At 39.3% G+C, this 19,744-nt stretch overlaps 1 protein-coding gene across 1 annotated transcript in view; it reads left to right on the forward strand.

Moving 5' to 3' along the window:
* Positions 1-19,744, forward strand: part of SUPT7L (SPT7 like, STAGA complex subunit gamma) — a 77,628-nt gene that overhangs the window by 595 nt on the left and 57,289 nt on the right. The window lies entirely within an intron of this gene.

Raw genomic sequence — 19,744 nt, forward strand, 5'->3', positions numbered from 1 at the left:
TAGGAGTAATGGGCAAAGCAGAAAAAAGGCATGTTTTAATAAGAGCAACTTTACAGAAGCAGCCATATATTTCAAGCTCAGCTCCTCTCTACACATTGGTGATAGTTTCTGCTTTGCATTGACATCTGAGATACCAATTATTCAGGTAATCAGTTAGCCCAATTCTACAGGTTTTTGTGCTAGCCCAATGAAGCTTATAGTTTGAGATTTAGGAAAATAAGTTTTAACAATGTGCTATATTGTCTTCTCTATACAGTATATGTCAAAGGCATTTCAGTCTCAACTTGCATACTAATCATATGAAGAACAGTGTAGAAAGAGCTCCTGTGTTATATATTTTTTAATTAAAGAATAATGGAAACTATAACTTGACCACTGTTTTGAAAACTTTTGTGCTGTCTTCTACAATTAAAAATGTAGACTGTAGGAGTTGAAAAAGACAGCTCAAATGGGGGTAAAATAGCCAACAGCTGTGAGGTTCTTTTTATCATTGGACTCTTAAGGCCAGAAGCTTTCTAGTCAGAATGAATTAACTCAGCTGCTTTTAATCCTAGCTGTAAATATGATGGTTTATAAAACCTGGTGGCAAAAGCATAAGAATAAAGGAATAGGTGAGTTATTTCTTTTCTATACCAGTCTATATAAGAAGAAATCAGGGATGGATGGGGACAATCCTTCTTAAACCACTAAGTAAATAAAAGGTAAGATGATATTCTTAATTGGTTTATTGAGAAGAAGGTCAAAATTGACATGCAACAAAATAGTTTTTCTTTTTTAAAGCAATTGTTCTTCTAGTCGAAAGAGGGGAGGTTCCTTTTTTATCTTCTAATCCTAAAGATTATTTTTTTTTATAGGTCAGTGCACATGTTGAAGATCTATAATCCGAAAGGATTTGGCCTTCCTATAGTAATGATAAGGGGAGCTTTCTGTTTTGGCAGATTAGACTTAACCTACAAACCACCAGCACCTGTCATAGGCAGGATAATTTGGAATGTGTTTTCATGCATATAAAGCTGCCCTCGGCTTTGTTCCATAGATACTGCAGAATGTTTTTTGGGGAGGGGGGGATTGGAGGTTTGCTGACTGATCTAGAAGATATTGTTCTGATACTCTAAGGCAGGGGTTGGCAACTTTGGCTCTTTTATGACTCGTGGACTTCAACTCCCAGAATTCCTGAGCCAGCATTCCTGAGTTGAAGTCCACGAGTCATAAAAGAGCCAAAGTTGCCGACCCCTGCTCTAAGGGGTGTCAAACTCGCAACATCATGTGACGTGTTGCGATGTATTGCAACTTTTTTGCCTCTGCCGGCCATGGGGTGGGCATGGTTTTGCTATGATGCATCTGGCCCGTGGGCCGGCAGTTTGACACCCCTGCTCTAAGATGAAGGTCTGGAAAGGGAGATGACTGCTGATGAAGTGCTTCTCTTTAATACTTTTGTAACATTTCTGTCTTTGGTTTTTAATGAGGAAAAATAAAGTTATATTTTAACTGCTGTTATTGTCCGTCCTGTTTGCTCTCCCTTTACTCTTACCTTAATTCTAAGGCCCTAAGGCAGTGGTTCTCAACCTTTTTAATGCCGCGACCCCCAACTGGTCGTAAGTCGAGGACTACTCAACCGGTCGTAAGTCGAGGACTACTCAACTGTGCAGCACTGTTTGCAGAATGGGACTTTTGGTGGGCTCAGCAGGGCAGAGACAGCCTGGACAATTCCTATTGGCTTTTGAAAGCCAGTAGAATTAGACTCTATTCAAGAGTCACATTCAATAGAATAAAAGGGAGTAGCACAGCTAAGGAAAAGGGGGGGAAAATGGCGGACTGCATTGTTTGGCGACCCCCATGACATGGTCGTTCGACCCCAAATGGGATCCCGACCCACAGGTTGAGAACCACTGCCCTAAGGAAATTCAAAGCATTTTTAATGTTACTGTTTCATAGCAGACTATACCTTTGCATTCCACATTAAAATATTTTCATCCCTCAAGAAGAAAACACAAAGTTACTTGAATCTCTTCTGCAAACTTTGTAGGCATGAATTTTGCAACATTAGCTCAAATAGAAAAACAGATTCTTGCCTGTCCCACAGTTTAGTTAACATTTTTTCGTAGCCAACTTTATATGAGCAACAATCTTTGTCCTACCACCACTGAAAAATGAATGAGAATTACAGTCTTACATAGCTACATTTGTAACCTTTTCACAGAATCAAGATGAGTTCATAGTAAGTGAATGAATTTTGCAGTGTCCGTGTAACAGGATATTTATAGGACCTGATGGAGGCTACTTTGTGGTGAAGAATGCTGTAGGGAATATTTCTGCTAAAAAAGCTATATTGACAGGGACGCAAGGACAAGATGCTCTCAAAACAAGGTGGTTTATTTACTGTTTTATATACTACCAACTTTGGACATTCTAGACGGTTTACAGTGAATGGTGTATAGTAATAGGTGTATAAAACAGTCCCATATATTCATACAACTTCATTGAGCAGAAGTGGACTAGACATTTCCTGCAAATCCAGGGTCCATTTTTTTTAATTTTATCAATGGAGAGTTGATTTCTTGGTTGCAACAGAATTGATCAACTGGCTTGTCACCTGAGCCTGACATCATCGGTTGAGAGAAAGTGACTGGCCTAAAGTCACCCAGCCAGCTTTCATGCTTGAGGTAGGACCAGAGCCTGCATTCCTGGTTTCTAGCCTGGTACCTTAACCACTACACCAAACTGACTAATTCAAATCCCATAAAACCAAACCAGGTGGAAAAAAGGCAGCCTAGCACATCCATCTATTGACACAGCATCTGCCAGAAGAAGATGACTTTATCCCCTTCTTGAAAGTAAGTTAGTGCTTAGTAAATGAGAGGCTCCCACCACCATCAACATAACTTCTTGGGAAGAATGCAATACCAGTGTATCCAATCAGCAATGTTTTTGTAAATAATGTCACAGGGACTGAGTCCCATAGGGCTTTGTAGCTGGAAATTAGCAGACTGAGTTGAGCCTATCAAATAATTGATAGTGCAGCAACCAGAACACTGGTGCTATATTGCTTAATTTTATGCATTCTGGTTCAGTTACATTTTCTTGCATCATCATTACTACTTTTTGCTCTGCTGTCATCTAGTGGAACTCAAAATGGTATACATAAGATTCCCAGGAAATCTCCCATGGAATAACCAAATCTCAATTTGCTTAGTTTCAAATGAGGCTATAGCTTGACATTCCATGTTCCATTCATGCTGAGGGAAGCTGTCTTAGATTACTGTTGAGAGATTGCTCTAGTAGTACTAACTTGACACAGCTGGCTAAAAGTTGAGTTTGTGGTTGAACAGCCAAGAGCAATTTTTATAACTTGACTGTAAATCCTCATCCTGTTGTTTCTTGACTAGAATCATGCAGGTGTTTCCCCTCAAAGATGAAAGCAGATTATTTAGACTATAAAAATCCACAGAGATACTCAAGCAGTTATGTTTTTCAAGTTGCAGTCTGGGGGGTATTGGGAACATTCTAGAAGTTAAAAAATCCATGTGAAGTTGCTCAGCTTTGGTGAACTGGACTTCAGTTACCCAAAATGTCCTAGATAAGACATTGCTCCTTTTTTTTAATATCTGCCTCAACAATGTCATTTGGTTAAATTGATAAGTAATGTATACTTTAGTGCAGGGGCAGGAAATCTGGAGATCTTGAGTGCTTAGACTTAAACTCTTAAGGTAATATGCTTTGTGAATGTTTGCATATGAGACATTCTTTTCTCATGTATGAAACTAGTATCACAGCAGGCATGAAATGGGAAATAGGCATCTAGGAATGGGAAATTATCAACAATGGATGGGCAAACAACTCTTCTGAGGCTCCTGGAAGACAACAGGGTACAACTAGTTTGCAAAATTCTATGCAGGTACAATAAATACATGTAAAAATCAATCCCATATTCCTTGAATTGTTTCTATGTCTGGATTGCTTGAATATGAAGGTACATTTTTTTTCATAGTTACACTTGCACGCACAAGAAAGGTGTGAGTGTATATCCTGTACAGTTGGTCAAATGATCTTCAAGGGAAAGACAAAGATAAGTGGATTAATCAATCAGAACAGCGAACCGATACTCTCTTTTGGGGCATATCAATTAGGGCTATATGGCTTCCTTTCTCAAGAAGGGATACCATCCAGTCTTGCCAAGGCATTTTAATTTGAAAGCCTTTTTATATGCTCAGTTCCTATGATTACATGGCAGTGGGGAAGGCTGGACAGACTTGAATACTGGGCGCTATCTAACAAAATGAAATTCAATGGTGAAAAAAGTAAGGTTCTACATTTAGGCAAGAAAAACCAAATGTACAGGTATAGTATAAGGGGGTACCTTGCTCAATAGTAGTAACTGTGAGAGGGATCTCGGAGTCCTAGTGGACAATCATTTAAATATGAGCCAGCAGTGTGCCGGAGCTGCCAAAAAGGCCAACACAGTGCTAGGCTGCATTAACAGGAATAGAATCAAGATCATGTGAAGTATTAATACCACTTTACAATGCCTTAGTAAGGCCGCACTTGGAATACTGCATCCAGTTTTGGTCACCATGATGTAAAAAAGATGTTGAGACTCTAGAAAGAGTACAGAGAAGAGCAAGAAAGATGATTAGGGGACTGGAGGCTAAAACCTACAAGGGACGGTTGCTGGAACTGGGTATGTCTAGTTTAATGAAGAGAAGGATGAGGGGGGGGACATGATAGCAGTGTTCCAATATCTCAGGGGCTGTCACAAAGAAGAGGGAGTCAAGCTATTGTCCAAAGCACCTGAAAGTAGGACAAGAAGCAAGGGATGGAAACTAACCAAAGAGAGAAGCAATCTAGAACTAAGGAGAAACTTCCTGACAGTTAGAACAATTAACCAGTGGAACAACCTGCCTCCAGAAGCGGTGAATGCTCCAACACTGGAAGTTTTAAAGAAGAAACTGGACAGCCATTTGTCCGAAATGGTATAGGGTTTCCTGCCTGAGAAGGGGGTTGGACTAGATGACCTCCAAGGTCCCTTCCAACTTTACTACTACTACTACTACTACTACTACTACTACTACTACTACTACTACTACTACTATTGTGGAGAGCCTACAAATCTACTAAGTTGTGCTCACACTCAGTTTTTTAATACGCTCTGTGATAACCAATCAGCCTTATATAAGCCTTGAATGGGCAGACCATCTTAAAATCAAAGATCATTTGCAATCCTTCTATACTGAGAACATATTTCTGTCTCCTGCTCTTATTGTTGTGGTCTCTCTTAACAAATTCCTGCCTGCAATCACTTTATAGCTCAAAAGCTATGTAGGGGGGCTGTTTTGTTTCTTTCATGTAGAACTACTAATCGAGCCAATTATGTTCCTGGATTGAGAGCAAGTCATTTTAGCAGTTATACCAAAGAACAATAAGAGAGTTGTTTTTTTCCTAGGATTATTAGCATGTCCTAGCCTTCGTGTCCTTGGACTTTGATCTACAATAGCAGCTAAGCCCAAATGCAGTACCAGGTGCAAACTTACCAACTGCACCTATTGCCCTGGCACAATAGCTTCTCTCCCTCTGAGATGCTAAATGTTAACTCAGAATCTCCTATCTTCTCCTGCTACTTAGGGAGTTGTCATTTAATACGAGCTTTTCCTTAGTTGCACTTCTAATGACTAAAGATATTTATCTGCCACTTGGCAATTCTGGCAACCTCTTTTTAAAATGCTTCTTGCTAAGCTGCATCTTGTTTAACAATGCTTTGTTAATAAACAAAGCAAAGCATTAAGCCACAATTGGCTGGATTCCTGCAACATCCTAGACCTGCCATATGAGTTGGACTTCCAAGTCCCAGAATTCCTGATGAACTCTGTACTTAGTTGTGTAAATATGGATATGTAGAAAAAGTCACTTGGAAGCTGAAATATAAAGATGATGGTATCAAAATACTTCAGTCATCCCTCCTCCATCCAGCCTTTCTCAATTTGATGGGGGAATTTGTTTTATAATTTTACCCCCAAAGAGATAAATAGCTATTACAAAGAGCTGGGGTGGCGCAGTGGTTAGAATACAGTATTGCAGGCTAACTTACTGTTCACTGCCAGGAGTTCAGTTCTGACCTGCTCAAGGTTGACTCACCCTTCCATCCTTCTGAGGTCGGTAAAATGAGGACCCAGATTGTTGGGGGCAATCTGCTCACTCTAAACTGCTTAGAGAGGGCTGTAAAGCACTATGAAGTGGTATATAAGTCTAAGTGCTATTGTTATTGCTATTCTCATAATGGGGACTACTTTACTGTTATGGGGGTTAAAAATGCTAGTGTCCTGCCTTTCAGTATCTGGTGGTCTCATCAAGGGTTTGAATTTTTTCTGATCTCCAAGCTTCAGTTAAGCTCTGTTCTTCAGGTCTGGAAACAGGAGGAGCCAGGAAGGCTATAGTGCAGGGGTGTCAAACTGCCAGCCCATAGGCCGCATGCGTCACAAGGAAACCGTGCCCACCCCATTGCTGGCAATGGGGAAAAAGCTCCAATACATCATGCGACGTCACATGACGTTGCGACTTTGATGGCTGCTGTAGTGTAATCGAATGAAATGTAACAAATTAACACCAACAGGACTCTAGGCTTCACACACACACACACACACATTAAAAGTTTGGTTGCGTAGAGAATCAGGGAGATAGCCTTGAGACAAATGTGCAAGAAAAGTTAACCGAGGTAAAGGTAGTGGATGAAACATTTTTAAGTCCTGCAAAACAAGATACTATTTGGAATCAAGACAAACACTTTCCTGGTTCACTGGGATATAAGAGGGAGAGTGGATAAAGCATAACCAAGCTTGCAAAATTCTGTTCTTAGAGTCTATCTCAATATAGTGTTAGTCTTCCGGTAGAATCATTTTCCTGATCAGGTCTACTTTGAAGCACTGATAAGTTGAGAGGCAACCTGATGGACATTCAGGAACATTTGATTGCCTACAGATACAACACTGCCTCTCTCTAAGACAGAGAAGAGAAATAGATGCTTTTCAACAGGGAATTACATTTTAGGAATTTGAAAGATGGGTTTCTGTCCAATGTTGAGTATAAACTGTGTATTATGGAAACCAGTCAAGTGCAACAGTTAGCTTCTAATATAAGGGTTGCTTCCAGCTACTGTCTCTCAGTCTGAACCACTTCATGTTCTTCCAGTTGTCTGCAAATATTGGATAGAAGCTTGACAATTTCAGAAAAAGCCTTTAGCTCTGCTTTTTCTCCTCGTTAACATCTCCTTTAAAAGATTTAAAAGAGTCACTTTGTGGTGAAATGGGTGGCAAATTAATTAATTAATCAATCAATCAATCAATCAATAAAATAAATAACTAGATAAATTAAAAAAATTGCTGATGATTATATTAGCATAGGAATGAGCCAAAGAAGGCTTCTTATGATTATGTTTCCCAAGTTGTATTCTCATGAATATGTGAATAGAGATCATTTACACACGTTGAGGGAAAATCTAGCTTACCACATGTTGCTGGTAGTTTGGTCTTTAACAAAATGGTAAATTAAGATCTTGGGATGGAGTGAGTAGAAATATCTGATTCTCATATACAGAATACACAGTGTCCTGCCTGATGTGTGTTTTTTTTTTAAATTGCTGATGTACAATAATATGGCAAAACAGTCTATAGTGGGAATCCCATACACAAAATCTGCACACACACACCCTTACACATGCATGCACTGGCACACCTACACTTTTGGCTGTGCAGGATTAAAAAGCAGTAAACAGCCAATCTAACATTGGAGTTTGGATTCCTGTGCTGTGCAGGAGGTTGGATTAAAAGTCCTCAAAATCCCTTCCAACTCTATGATACTATGAACATTTTTTCCTTTGTAGTTTGAAAGGGAGAAGAAGCAGAGCCATAGCAACTAAGCCGAAATAAAATGCTATTTCTTAGTAATAAATTTTGCTGGAGATGTAGCTGGCTGCAGTTTTCTATTACATTCTACTGCCGTTTTTTTTGCATCCTTCCCCCATCTGGTGTGGGATGCAACTCCCATCTCCAATCATGCCATATCAGTGGAGATGATGAGACCTCTAATCCAAGGTTATGTCTTGCCTGGCTGGTGGTTTCTATAAGGAAGTCACTCCTAGGTTTTCTAGAGCAAAACTTGAACTTTCAGCTATCAGAACATAGCTGAGTTTCTTGAAGTGCCAGATAAATTTCTTACTGGGTCAGTGAGCCAGGTGCCTTTTAAAGGGGCTGCAAAAAAAGCAAAGGTTGAAAGGGCTAAAGAATGGGGGAAGAGAGGAAAAATCCATCCTGGAGTCAGAGCTAGATTTATGGGTCATGGAGAATGGCAGGGAGGGTGGAGTGAAATCTGTTCCTCAGCAGGGAAACCAACACCCATTCCTGGGAGCAGGCATGCCTGGATCTTGGCCCAAGAGCTTGGCTATATTCCATCACCATGGTGTGCATTGACTGGAAACAAGGGTGAGGTTATTCCCGAAACGATGCCAAAGCTTTACTTTGTAAGGTTAGCTGAGGCTAAACTAACTTCAGAAAGAATTAAAAACTGAAGCAATGTTTCTTTAAAAAATTAGGGCTCTAAAAAATACTCAGAGTTTGTTTTATTTTGTTTTTTTATTGGGGAGTGTTGTCCAAGAATCCCCTCTGAGTACAGTGCCAAAGTACAGAGGCTGGAAATGGGCACCTGACTACCTGCTGAGTGTTGAAACATTGTGTAAGCATTCCACTCATGAAGTTTTCACTTTTATTAAGCATGGCTTTTCTCACAATCAGCAACTAAACAGCAGCAGCCAAAGGACTATATTGGTGCAAAACAAAATCTGCTGAAGATGTTACCTAGCCTGGTAACGAAACATTCAGAAACCAACCCACAAGCTCCGAGAATTTCACCTTTATCCTACACCTTCACTCTACACCCAAGCTACAGATATTCGCCACTAATATCTAGATCTTTTTGAATCGTCTCTCTTAAGATCTGGCTAGTCATCCCTCCTAGCTTTGTATAATATGGGTGGGTGGCATTAATAAGCAGGTTTTGAATATGGTCATTCACCCAGTTGTGAGTCCATTAAGCAGACACATTATCTACCTTATATTTTATCACATGATTATGAAAAAATGTAATGACATACTACATTAAAAGTTTAGTGTGGGTCTACATTCACTCTATCTATAGCATTCCCATGCCCTGCTATACTATGTAATGTTATCAAAGATAGGATAGAGAGAAGGAATCTGGTTTAATTGGTTTGTGACCAACCCATGTTATTAACTTACATGCCTATTTAAGTGAATATAAACATAAACATGCTGCTTATAATATAGTACCACTGTACACTGCATTGGGGAGACCACACTTGGAATACTGCATCCAGTTCTGGTCACAAAGATACAAAAAAGATGTTAAGACCCAAACTCCCAGAATTCCTGCTGTAGCATAACAATACTTTGTCTGAAGAGTCCCAATAAGAACAAAACAGGTCATTCAGTGTTTCCTGATGGTCAATGTAACAGAAAACCCTACTTTCAAAATGGTTGCTGAAATAGTGATGATAAAGCCAATCGCATCCTAAGATCTGCCCTGAAGGACACTAGAATGATGCACAAAGTGGCCACCACATCCTTTCTGCTGGAGGCAAGGGCAGGTAACAACATGAATTTTGCTAACAAGCCTTAATTTTCTAAGTGAAATAGTGATACAAAGAAAGGTCAAATTTCTCTTGCAATGTACATTTTTCAAAATACAAGACCCATTACACGAAGCTCTGAAACTTGATTTCTTTGCAAATATTCTCTGCTATCCTTGAGCATGCACCAAGCAAATGAATGTATTCTCTGTTGCACCTTTTATGCTACACATTCCATGATCCTCTGAAAGCTCAGGGGAGGGGGGATGTGAATGACTGCTATTTCAGATTAGGATCTTGCTGGCTAGTGACTAGTGGCTGTCGTAGCCTAGACATAGGATGCCTGTATAAGGCCAAATTGCTCATGCATTCACCTCTCCATTTATTCAGGTGATGTCAATCCAATACTTACTCATATGAATGGGAGTTAATCTCATTGGAGAATTGGGGGGTGTTCTAAAATCTGAATGAGGGAGGTGGAATTGCATTGTCTTTTGAGGATTTCTATTCCAATATTGATTTTAAAAACACTCTATAGGGAAAGTGATTTTCCTTTACATAACAAAAAGGTCTAGGGTGTGGGGGAGTTGCTTTCTGAGGGGAAATCTTGCCCCTTCACCATCCTTTCTGGCCTAGGACAAAAGACCCTTTTACATAACAAATCAAAACATGAGCACACTGAGGCTTTGTGAGATATTCACACTAGTCCCCTTGCTTCTCCTCAGTGGCAATCATATGCTATCCGCATGTAACTGAAGGGGTGTGCATGAATCCCAGCTGCCCAGCAGCCTCTCTTTTATGCTCTGGTGTAATCTCTAGCAGAAGACCAGGGGGACGTGAGGAAATGCAAAGTTTAACTTTTCTTTTTCAAAAACTCCAGAGGCTCTTCATTGCTTAACAAGAGAGAGTTCTATAAGCTTTCCTATATAAACTGCAAATGAAAGGAATGTATAGCTTCTGAATGACTACAAAAGAAAGAAACCAAGGAAAAAGAAGTTTGTGAAGTGTTTGAACATGGGAGATGTGGAGAAAAGAAGTGCATGGCCTACAGCTAATTCTATTTCAGTCATTCAATGACCAGATCCCTTCAGCTGTAGAAGGCTGGAATAATAGCATGGCCAGTTGGATGCCAGAGAAGGAAGGAAGGAAGGAAGGAAGGAAGGAAGGAAGGAAGGAAGGAAGGAAGGAAGGAAGGAAGGAAGGAAGGAAGGAAGGAAGGAAGGAAGGAAGGAAGGAAAAACCTTTCCTGCACAATAGTTACTCAGAAGAAAGATTTTCAGCAAATGTGCCTTATTGAACAATCTAATTGAATAGGCTAAAATCTGATCATTTAAGTATCAGATGTCAATTGCAAAAATTCAGACAACAAGATGGCATCAAACAAGCATCGGTCACAATCCTTCATTGCTGCCATCTATGGATTAGTTGGGATTTTGGAGTTGATGACTTGTAACCATAATTGTGAAATACGGTATATTCTTAGACCTCATGATTGTTAGCCATTAATATCCCCAAATACTTGTTTGAAAAGCTTAAAGGGAAATCAAGCCTATTTTCAATAACCTAAACAAAATACTATCCATGATGTATAAATGAGACATTTTTGTCTCATTTCAAAAATGATTTCAGGGGCTAATATTTTAATATTAATACTAGTATATTAATAATACTGAAATATTACTTCACTTATGTGAGCAACACACATTCCCCATTTTATTCATTGAAAAAATTAATTCATGAATGTATCTACTTTGGATTCCATTAAAAATGTATGTGTGTGATTTACAAGCAGCAAACTTTAAAGTAATTACATTTCAACAGTTTAGAAAGTAAGGCTAATGGCTTTAAAGGCTCCACAAGGGTTGAGACCTCATCTCCTGATACTCAGATCCAGGGTAAATTGCTGTCCAATCAGTGGTTGGACTGAAATATGTGAACAACCAGTTCTCTGTGTAGATCAGTGGTTCTCAACCTGTGGGTCGGGACCCCATTTGGGGTCGAACGACCATTTCACGGGGGTTGCCAAACAACATAGTCCGCCATTTTTTCCCCTTTTTCCTTAGCTGTGCTACTCCCTTTTATTCTATTGGCTTTTGAAAGCCAATAGAATAGACTCTCTTGAATAGAGTCTAATTGTCCAGGCTGTCTCTGCCCTGCTGAGCCCGCCAAAAGTCCCATTCTGCAAACGGTGCTGCAGCAGTTGAGTAGTCCTTGACTTACGACCGGTTGAGTAGTCCTCGACTTATGACCGGTTGGGGGTTGCGACATTCAAAAGGTTGAGAACCACTGGTGTAGATGCTGCTTCCGGAAGTCCATTCTGGGCCTGGGCAATTAGCTACCGGTTCTGCCAAAGTGGTGTGAACTGGCTGAATCCCTCCACTGTGCCCAATGCTCTCCTCATGAGGAGCTGCCATTCAGATTACAAGTGGGATATCTCTTGTCCTCTCCTTTATTCAGAGAGATTCTATTAGACCAGGCATGTAGCTGATCAGTAAGTCCTGACTATTGTTATCTTCACTTCTTCAGAGATATTTAACAACAACAACAACAACAATAATAATGTTGGAAGGAACTTTGGAGGTCATCTACTTCAACCCCCTGCTCAGGCAGGAAACCCTATACCATTTCAGATAAATGGCTGTCCTATTTCTTCTTAAAGACTTCCAGTGTTGGAGCATTCACAGCTTCTGGAGGCAGGTTGTTCCATTGATTAATTGTTCTAGCTGTCAGGAAGTTTCTCCTTAGTTTTAGGTTGTTTCTCTCTTTGGTTAGTTTCCATCCATTGCTTCTTGTACTGCCTTCAGGTGCTTTGAAGAATAGCTTGACTCCCTCATCTTTGTGGCAGCCCCTGAAATATTGGAACACTGCTATCATGTCCCCCCTCGTCCTTCTCTTCATTAAACTAGACATACCCAATTCCAGCAACCGTTCCTTGTAGGTTTTAGCCTCCAGTCTCCTAATCATCTTTGTTGCTCTTCTCTGTACTCTTTCTAGAGTCTCAACATCTTTTTTATATCATGGTGTAATTTTTACATTGTTTACCATTTCCTCACTCCGAAGCTTCGGGCATAGCCTGATCCTGACACTGTATCCTCCATCTTGTAGATTTTGTCCTCCCCATGAACACGTCTGTTTCACCCCTTTTCTCCTTTTACTTCAGGGAACAAAGTGGAGAGCGTCAGTTGTGAATAATCACACATTTTTTCCAAGACATTCTTACTTTACAGGATTGATATGAAGATAAAGCAAAGCCATTCTCAAATTTGTGACCAGTTCCATTAAATAATTTTGTCACTAGATGGCACTGGATTTGGCTTGATCTGTGTAGGATCAGAAGTTTTATGTTCAGTTCTTGTTGGTTTGAAATAGCAACATCCTTCTTAAACTGCCTAATTTCAGGTCGCCTAAAAACTCTGTGCAGAACCTTTTGGAGACAGACACTGTATAAATGCTGTGAAGATGTGACTTAGCCCAGGGTCTGCAACCTTGATAACTTTAAAACTTGTGGACTTCAGCTCCCAGAATTCCTCTGCCAGCTATGGGAACCAAAGTCCACAAGTCTTAAAGTTGTCAAGGTTGCAGACCCCTGCCTTAGCCATTTCTCTCACAGAGACTTGTAGTCAGAAGGCCTCTTCCACTTGCAGCTCATTACAGTACAGACACCTTTTTTTTCCTGCTGTGCTTCCATGATATTGCCTTCATATCATTCCCAACCAAAGAGTGAGATATGCTTAACTTGCCATTAACTATACTGGTGTTCAAGTAAAGCTTCCCCTCTCATTCTACCATCATCGAAGGTCAGCCTGAGGTTTTATATAATCCATTTAGAAGTCAGGGGAATGCAGTGACTGGTAATGGAGGCAATATAAACAGGATAGAGATCAGTATTGAGAACAACAAATTTTATATCTGTTGATTCTAGGATAATGCTAGCACCAACCTAGCAGTGGGTAAAGGCCCAAAGATGGACCTTTAACAATCTGTGGGAGGACAGCAATCCCCCCCAGAGAAAGAAATGTTTTGGGGAATATTAAATAAGCAGAATATACTTCCCCAAAGGATCTTAAAGGCAGAAAAGCAGGCCCAGATTTTCTTAATTGCTCCAAGCAGAAATTAGGCAGAGACCAGGTCTGTAGAAATGCAGATTTGATAATCCTATTCAGAAAGGTTGGGACCAGGAAGCTTGGAGCTGATGAGATTAGAAAGAAAAAGACCCCTAAAATCTACATTCCCCCACCCAAACTCTAAAAACATGACCTTTAGGACATAATAGGATTAACCCACCATCAGAATACCAAAAGGACACACTCAAAAGCTCAGGCAAAGTTCATGCCACAGGAACAGGAAGCAACAAACAGAAAAGCCCAAGAAGGTATAAAAACCCACCACTCCCAGCTACATGTGGTCAGCTTTTCCAGAGCCACATTTCTGTCTGACTCTGCTCTTCAATAAACTACAACCTTCTTTCTAAAGCAGTCTCCATTTTGTTTATTCCCAGCTTGGACCATACCCTGATGAAGATTTTTCTTTCAACAAATCTTTAATCTTTGTAAGAGATTTTCTCTTGATCAGTTAATATAATGAATAAGAATGGTACGCTTACTGCCTAAACTTTTTTTCTTTTAGGTTTAGATTTTATTTTTATATATTTTATAGATAGTTATGCAATGATGGTGCCACGTAACCTGACAATAAAACATTTTGTTTATATTTTTAAAGACTTGCATGCATCATTGTAACCTCTGGTAACCAGACAAAAAATGGCAAAAAAAGAGCAGAATCTTGACATTAAAGCACTACTATTAGCTACTAGTGTAGTTTTGCAGTGATTGGCTGAGACTGGAAATAAATATTACAATGCAAGTTTGTGATTTTTGGTAAATCCTAGCACTAAAAATATAAAGATGTGGCTAAAATAATACCTATTATATTTGGATTTTTATTTTCAGGAATGTGCTGGGCTGATAGGAAACCAGCCAAATTATATTACCCTTAAATATAATTTGAGTTGCAAATTGATGCTGAAATAGATTATAAATCACCAAGAAGATACCAGTCATCGTGTGTGCCCCAGTTCTGAGACAGTTTAAGACAGTATCTACAGGATACATGTCTTGGATGTTGAATTAAATCTCCCAGATAATCATTATATGATTGTTTATTTTGGGCAGGAATGTCATTGATAGAATCTGTGGAAAAATACATCTTTTTAACCTAAGAGAGGTTGCTTAAATTCTCTTAATCTGACCCAAACATGCATGGTTCATGTTTTAAGCTTGGTTTCTGAAAGAAACTTGTCCACTTGCTCTGAAAGTTACCAAAAGATCTCCAATTATTCTTAATGCATTGTAGGAGGTATGACTGCTATTATTGTATATACGGCCTATAAGTATTTTCATATTTTTTTTAAAAAAAATGATCTTAAATGAAATACTTCTATTTCATCATTTTGGAATTTAGAAAAAGGACATCTTAAACAAAATAAATGAAAGTAAGCTCTCTTGCTCTTTAGGTTAAAAGAGTTGTGACAGAGAACACAAGGAAGCCAAGTTAGTGTTGCTCTTATAGTTAAACAGGGAGGGTGCACAGAAGCAGAACTTTATGGAACTGTTTTTCTTCAGATCCTTGACTCTGGAAAATGGTTGCTCCAGAGTTATGAAATAATGAAAACAGGGCATCTGTTTAATGTAATACCTCTGAAATGGTAAATGAGTGTGCTGTCTTATTATCATACATCATTTACCAAACCACAGGCAAAGTCATCAAATTAGAGGAACACCCACAGGATTACCATTCTCAGGACTCATAACAGAGACCATAATATAGCATGTACTATAGAAACTGTAGCACTCCCATGCATACAATCAAAAGTATGGATCTGATATGTAAACAACTCCTTCATCATAATAAAATAGGACCAGCTAAAGACATATGAAGCAATCAACAGCATCTTCAAAGGAATAAAATTCACATGGGCAGAAGAAAGCAATATGCTGCCTCTCCAAGATATCCTCACCAGCAGAGGAAACAATAGCAAATTAAAAATGCAAGTCTATCAATAAACAACCACATTACCAAGTGCTCTATTACCAAAGTAACAATTCAACATTATGCAGATGAAATAATCCCGAACACCAGAAACCAATTCATGCAAATTTGGCCATGTTATTAAAATGATTTGGCTTAAGACTTCAGAAGATCACTGTGGATCACTATACTGTTGAGGAGGTAGCCTAGAAACCAGGAGATCAGGAGTTTTAGGTCTACCTTAGGCCTGAAAGCTGGCTGGTTGGTTGATCTTGTGTCAATCATTCTCTCTCAGTCTAACTCACCTCACGGGATTGTTGTTGGGAAAATATAAGGAGGAAAGGCGTATAATGTATATTCTCCACTTCGAGTTACTTTTAAAATAATAGTACACAGCTAGACCATATATTAGGGAAGCCACACCAAAAAAACCCCAAACAACCCTACATTTCACTACTGAACATCACAGTGGGCTTCAGCACACTTCTATACTTCTATAATGTGGAGCAATGCATCATGGATCATCAATGTATTTTTGCTGTGCTGTCTGTCAGGTTTTTAATACTAAAGATCAGCAGCCTCATTTCATATTTGGGTATAGGAATCATATTGTCATCGTTGCTGCTGAGACAAAGTCAGATCAGAAATAAAATATGCCAGTTGCTTCTGGGAAAATGACTGTGAAGCTACAATTTTGCCTCAGGTGAAACCTGCTATGTTAACATCCTGCTACTGAAAATGTTTTATTTGACTATATGCAGCATACACTAGCTGCAAATACTTAGTCAAAAATGGCCTTTCTCCCTTGACAGGTTTTCAGACGAACTTGTGCTATAAAGGCCTGTGTGACTGCTGGTCACACACTCTCTTTGCTTACTATCTCCCTTTCTGAAGATCAAGGTGGACAATTCATTAATTTCTATCAATGTTCTCCAGACTACTACTTGTTTCTTAAACTTAAATGTTTAAGAAAAAATGTTAACAAATCTATTTTTCAGCCCAGACAATTACAAGCTCTTGTTTTTATAGCCTGTGGGTATAACCATTTAATTTTTCCTGCATCAGTATTACAAAAAAAAAAAAAAAAAAAAAATCCTAACATTTCAGCCTATTCAAGCAGTGTTCTTACAGCTGAGAAAGCAATTGATACATGGTGGCAGATTCTGAAAAAAAAAAAAACCCTGTTCAAACATATCTCAGGCATGTTTTAACTTAACAAGCAGACAATTGTTGGCAAGATATTGTCTAATAAAGTACCTTCTGGTGGATTTTACAAGAGTAGGTTGTCTCTGAATTGTTCTTAGAACCATCAATAGCCAAATGTAAAGGAGGTTTAAAATGTTTATTTGTTGTAATAGACACAAGTTCAGCCAGAGAAGAATACCAGCTTTCTTTTATCTCTTATCAGGTCTTGAGTGAGCGAGATTTGAGGTGAGCCTCTTTAGGGAATCCAAAGCCATGATTATTCAGAAAATGATTCCTGCTTTTAGAGTACAAATGGCAGACAAGGTGTATGTCTGAGTGATCCCCTTGAACAAAGCTAATCTATTGGAACTGATCTTTGCACATGAAAACTCCTTTATCATTCCAGGAAGAAATACTTACACTCTGCTTCATGTTGTTCAATAGCAAAAGCCTGAGGTGCTTGCAGAATCTTTGGTGAGAAATTTGTCCAAGATTCTGAATGCCTTTGGGAAAGAAAGAACATTGATAGTTTTGGATTGGACTGCACCTGAGCAGTCCTGGTGGGTTTCTGCTGAGGAGATCCAGGAAAAAAAAAGCATCTGAAAAGGCACCTGTGTTCCAAAAATGAAGAATGTATCTGATTAAACACTTGGAGTGGCCCACTTTTGGGCATCTACAATGGCTCAAGTAATGGCAAAGATAATATTCAATTGCCTCTTTGAAGTGGGGGAAGTTAATGAGAAGTTGAAAATGGTTGAAAACTTCAGAGGGCCCTGAAGGTTATCTGGACCCTTTCAGGATCTGGTTACAGCACTGAAACTGCATTGATTGCAGTAATGGATGGACTCTGGCAAGATCATGATCAGGTGGTAGGTATGACCTTCTTGGTCCAGCTTGGTTCCTTAGTGGCATTCAATATCATTGATCATAACAGCCTTTGGACAGTCTTCAGAACCTGGCAGTAGAATCCTCTATACTGCAGGAATTCCCATTACTCCGAGGGCTGTTCTAGTTGGCACTAGTAAGAAAGGATGGATCTAGCCCTCTGCTTTCAAGACTTCACAAAGCATGATGCCCCCCCCCCATTTCTATTCAACATTTTACTTGAAGTTTCTGACTGAGTGCCTGTGTACATTTCTTATATTCAGCATACCATTTAAATGAGGGGACATGTTGCAGTTCAGAAGTGACAACACAGCTGGTCCACCTATTAAGCAATCCAGAAGACAAAGTATGCAAGTTGCATATAATTTACAGTTTCAAGGAAAGAATTCTAAAGCCAACATGAAAACTTTCCCCTCGCTTTCATGCATGCCGTCTTAAAAAAGTATCTTCCCCTTCAAAAGAGCATTTATTCATCTCATTAAACCACAGTGTTAGAATCAGACTGCATTCCCACACTTTCTCCTTTGGCTGTTCCAATGTGTGATGTTATATATCCTTCAGCAAAGCACGCACTTGCCTGCCCAGCCATCACCACACCATCAGCTGAGAAAATTCAGAGCCCTGGAGGGCAGCCATGTTGAAGCTTTCATGATTTTGGTCCACATCTTTCACTAGAGGCTGCCAGATAAATATTTACATCTGGTATTGGAGGTGGCTGGTGAGCCTCTATACATTCTTTTTCGTTTCAGCACTCTTTTTACTTAGGCTTCTGGGTTTAATATAACCTCCTTTCTGTGTTCTGGGGAAGTATTTCTTCTGCCAAAGATCTGTAGCCAAAGATTTGCAAGAATAAGTAGTCCTCGCCATACGACCTTCCGTTTAACAACTGTTCAAAGTTACAATAGCTCTGAAAAAGGTGACTTATAATAAAAACCTCACACTTATGATTGTTGCAGTGTCCTCACAGTTCAGTTAAAAACAATATTTCACTGAGTCCAGAATGTAGTTTTTAATATTTAGGAAATCAAGAATTTCATGGCAGCTTCTCCCTGCATGGTTCTGTGTAATACAATTTTCAGCTTTGACTGACAGAAACAGAATTGTACAATGGTAAAACTCGAAGGAATTTTAGAATTCCTTGAGTCCAGCCTTTTGCTCAGTGGAGAAATTTTGCAATGCCAACATCCCTCCTTGCCTCTGCTTAAGGAGATATGGTGAAAGACATCCCATCAGAGTCCAAGACAGGCAATGTTGAACCATTCTAAAGTAGTACTCCAAATGCACTGTAATCAGTTAGGAAGCCTGGATTAATTATGTCATATGATCTAGATCAGGGGTAGGCAACCTCGGCTCTTTTATGACTCATGGACTTCAACTCCCAGAATTCCTGAGCCAGCATAGCTGGTTGCCTACCCCTGATCTAGATCATCTGCTTTTGCTAATGCAGTCTAAGTATGATTTCTAAGAAGCTGGTTATTTTATACGTTTCACTGTCATTAGTTGTCTTTCATTCTAGTGAGTGAAAGGGAAGTATATGCTTTCTATAATAGAACTGTCTTAGATAAAATAGCGTAAAACCAACAACAACAATAACAATAATAGAGTTGGAAGGGACCTCAGAGGTCCTGCTCAAGCAGGAAACCCCAGTGCTTTTTTCTAAAAAAAAAAAAAAAGGTGCAGGAGCTCACACACATCATACAACCCGCCTTGCCTACTCTCCAAGGTTCTATCCAAAAAAGGTGCCAGAACTCTGTTCTGGGCTTTCTATGAGAAAAAAAGCCCTGGGAAATCCTATACCATTTCAGATGGTTGTCCAAAGTTTTGAGCTGAGATAATTTACTGAAAAGGATCACAATTTCAACAGTTCTTTAAATGTTTAAAATTTAGATTGAGGGACAGGAAATAGTCTTAACTATAGTGGTAACTTCTATCATACTTGTTTTTAGACTCAATTGGGATTATTAGTCTACAATAGGGGGTAGGCAACCTTGGCTCTTTTATGACTCATGGACTTCA

This window comes from Crotalus tigris, unplaced genomic scaffold (assembly GCF_016545835.1).
Source record: "Crotalus tigris isolate CLP2741 ecotype Arizona unplaced genomic scaffold, ASM1654583v1 scf7180000017668.6805642782:7212621, whole genome shotgun sequence".
Classification (NCBI taxonomy): domain Eukaryota; kingdom Metazoa; phylum Chordata; class Lepidosauria; order Squamata; family Viperidae; genus Crotalus; species Crotalus tigris.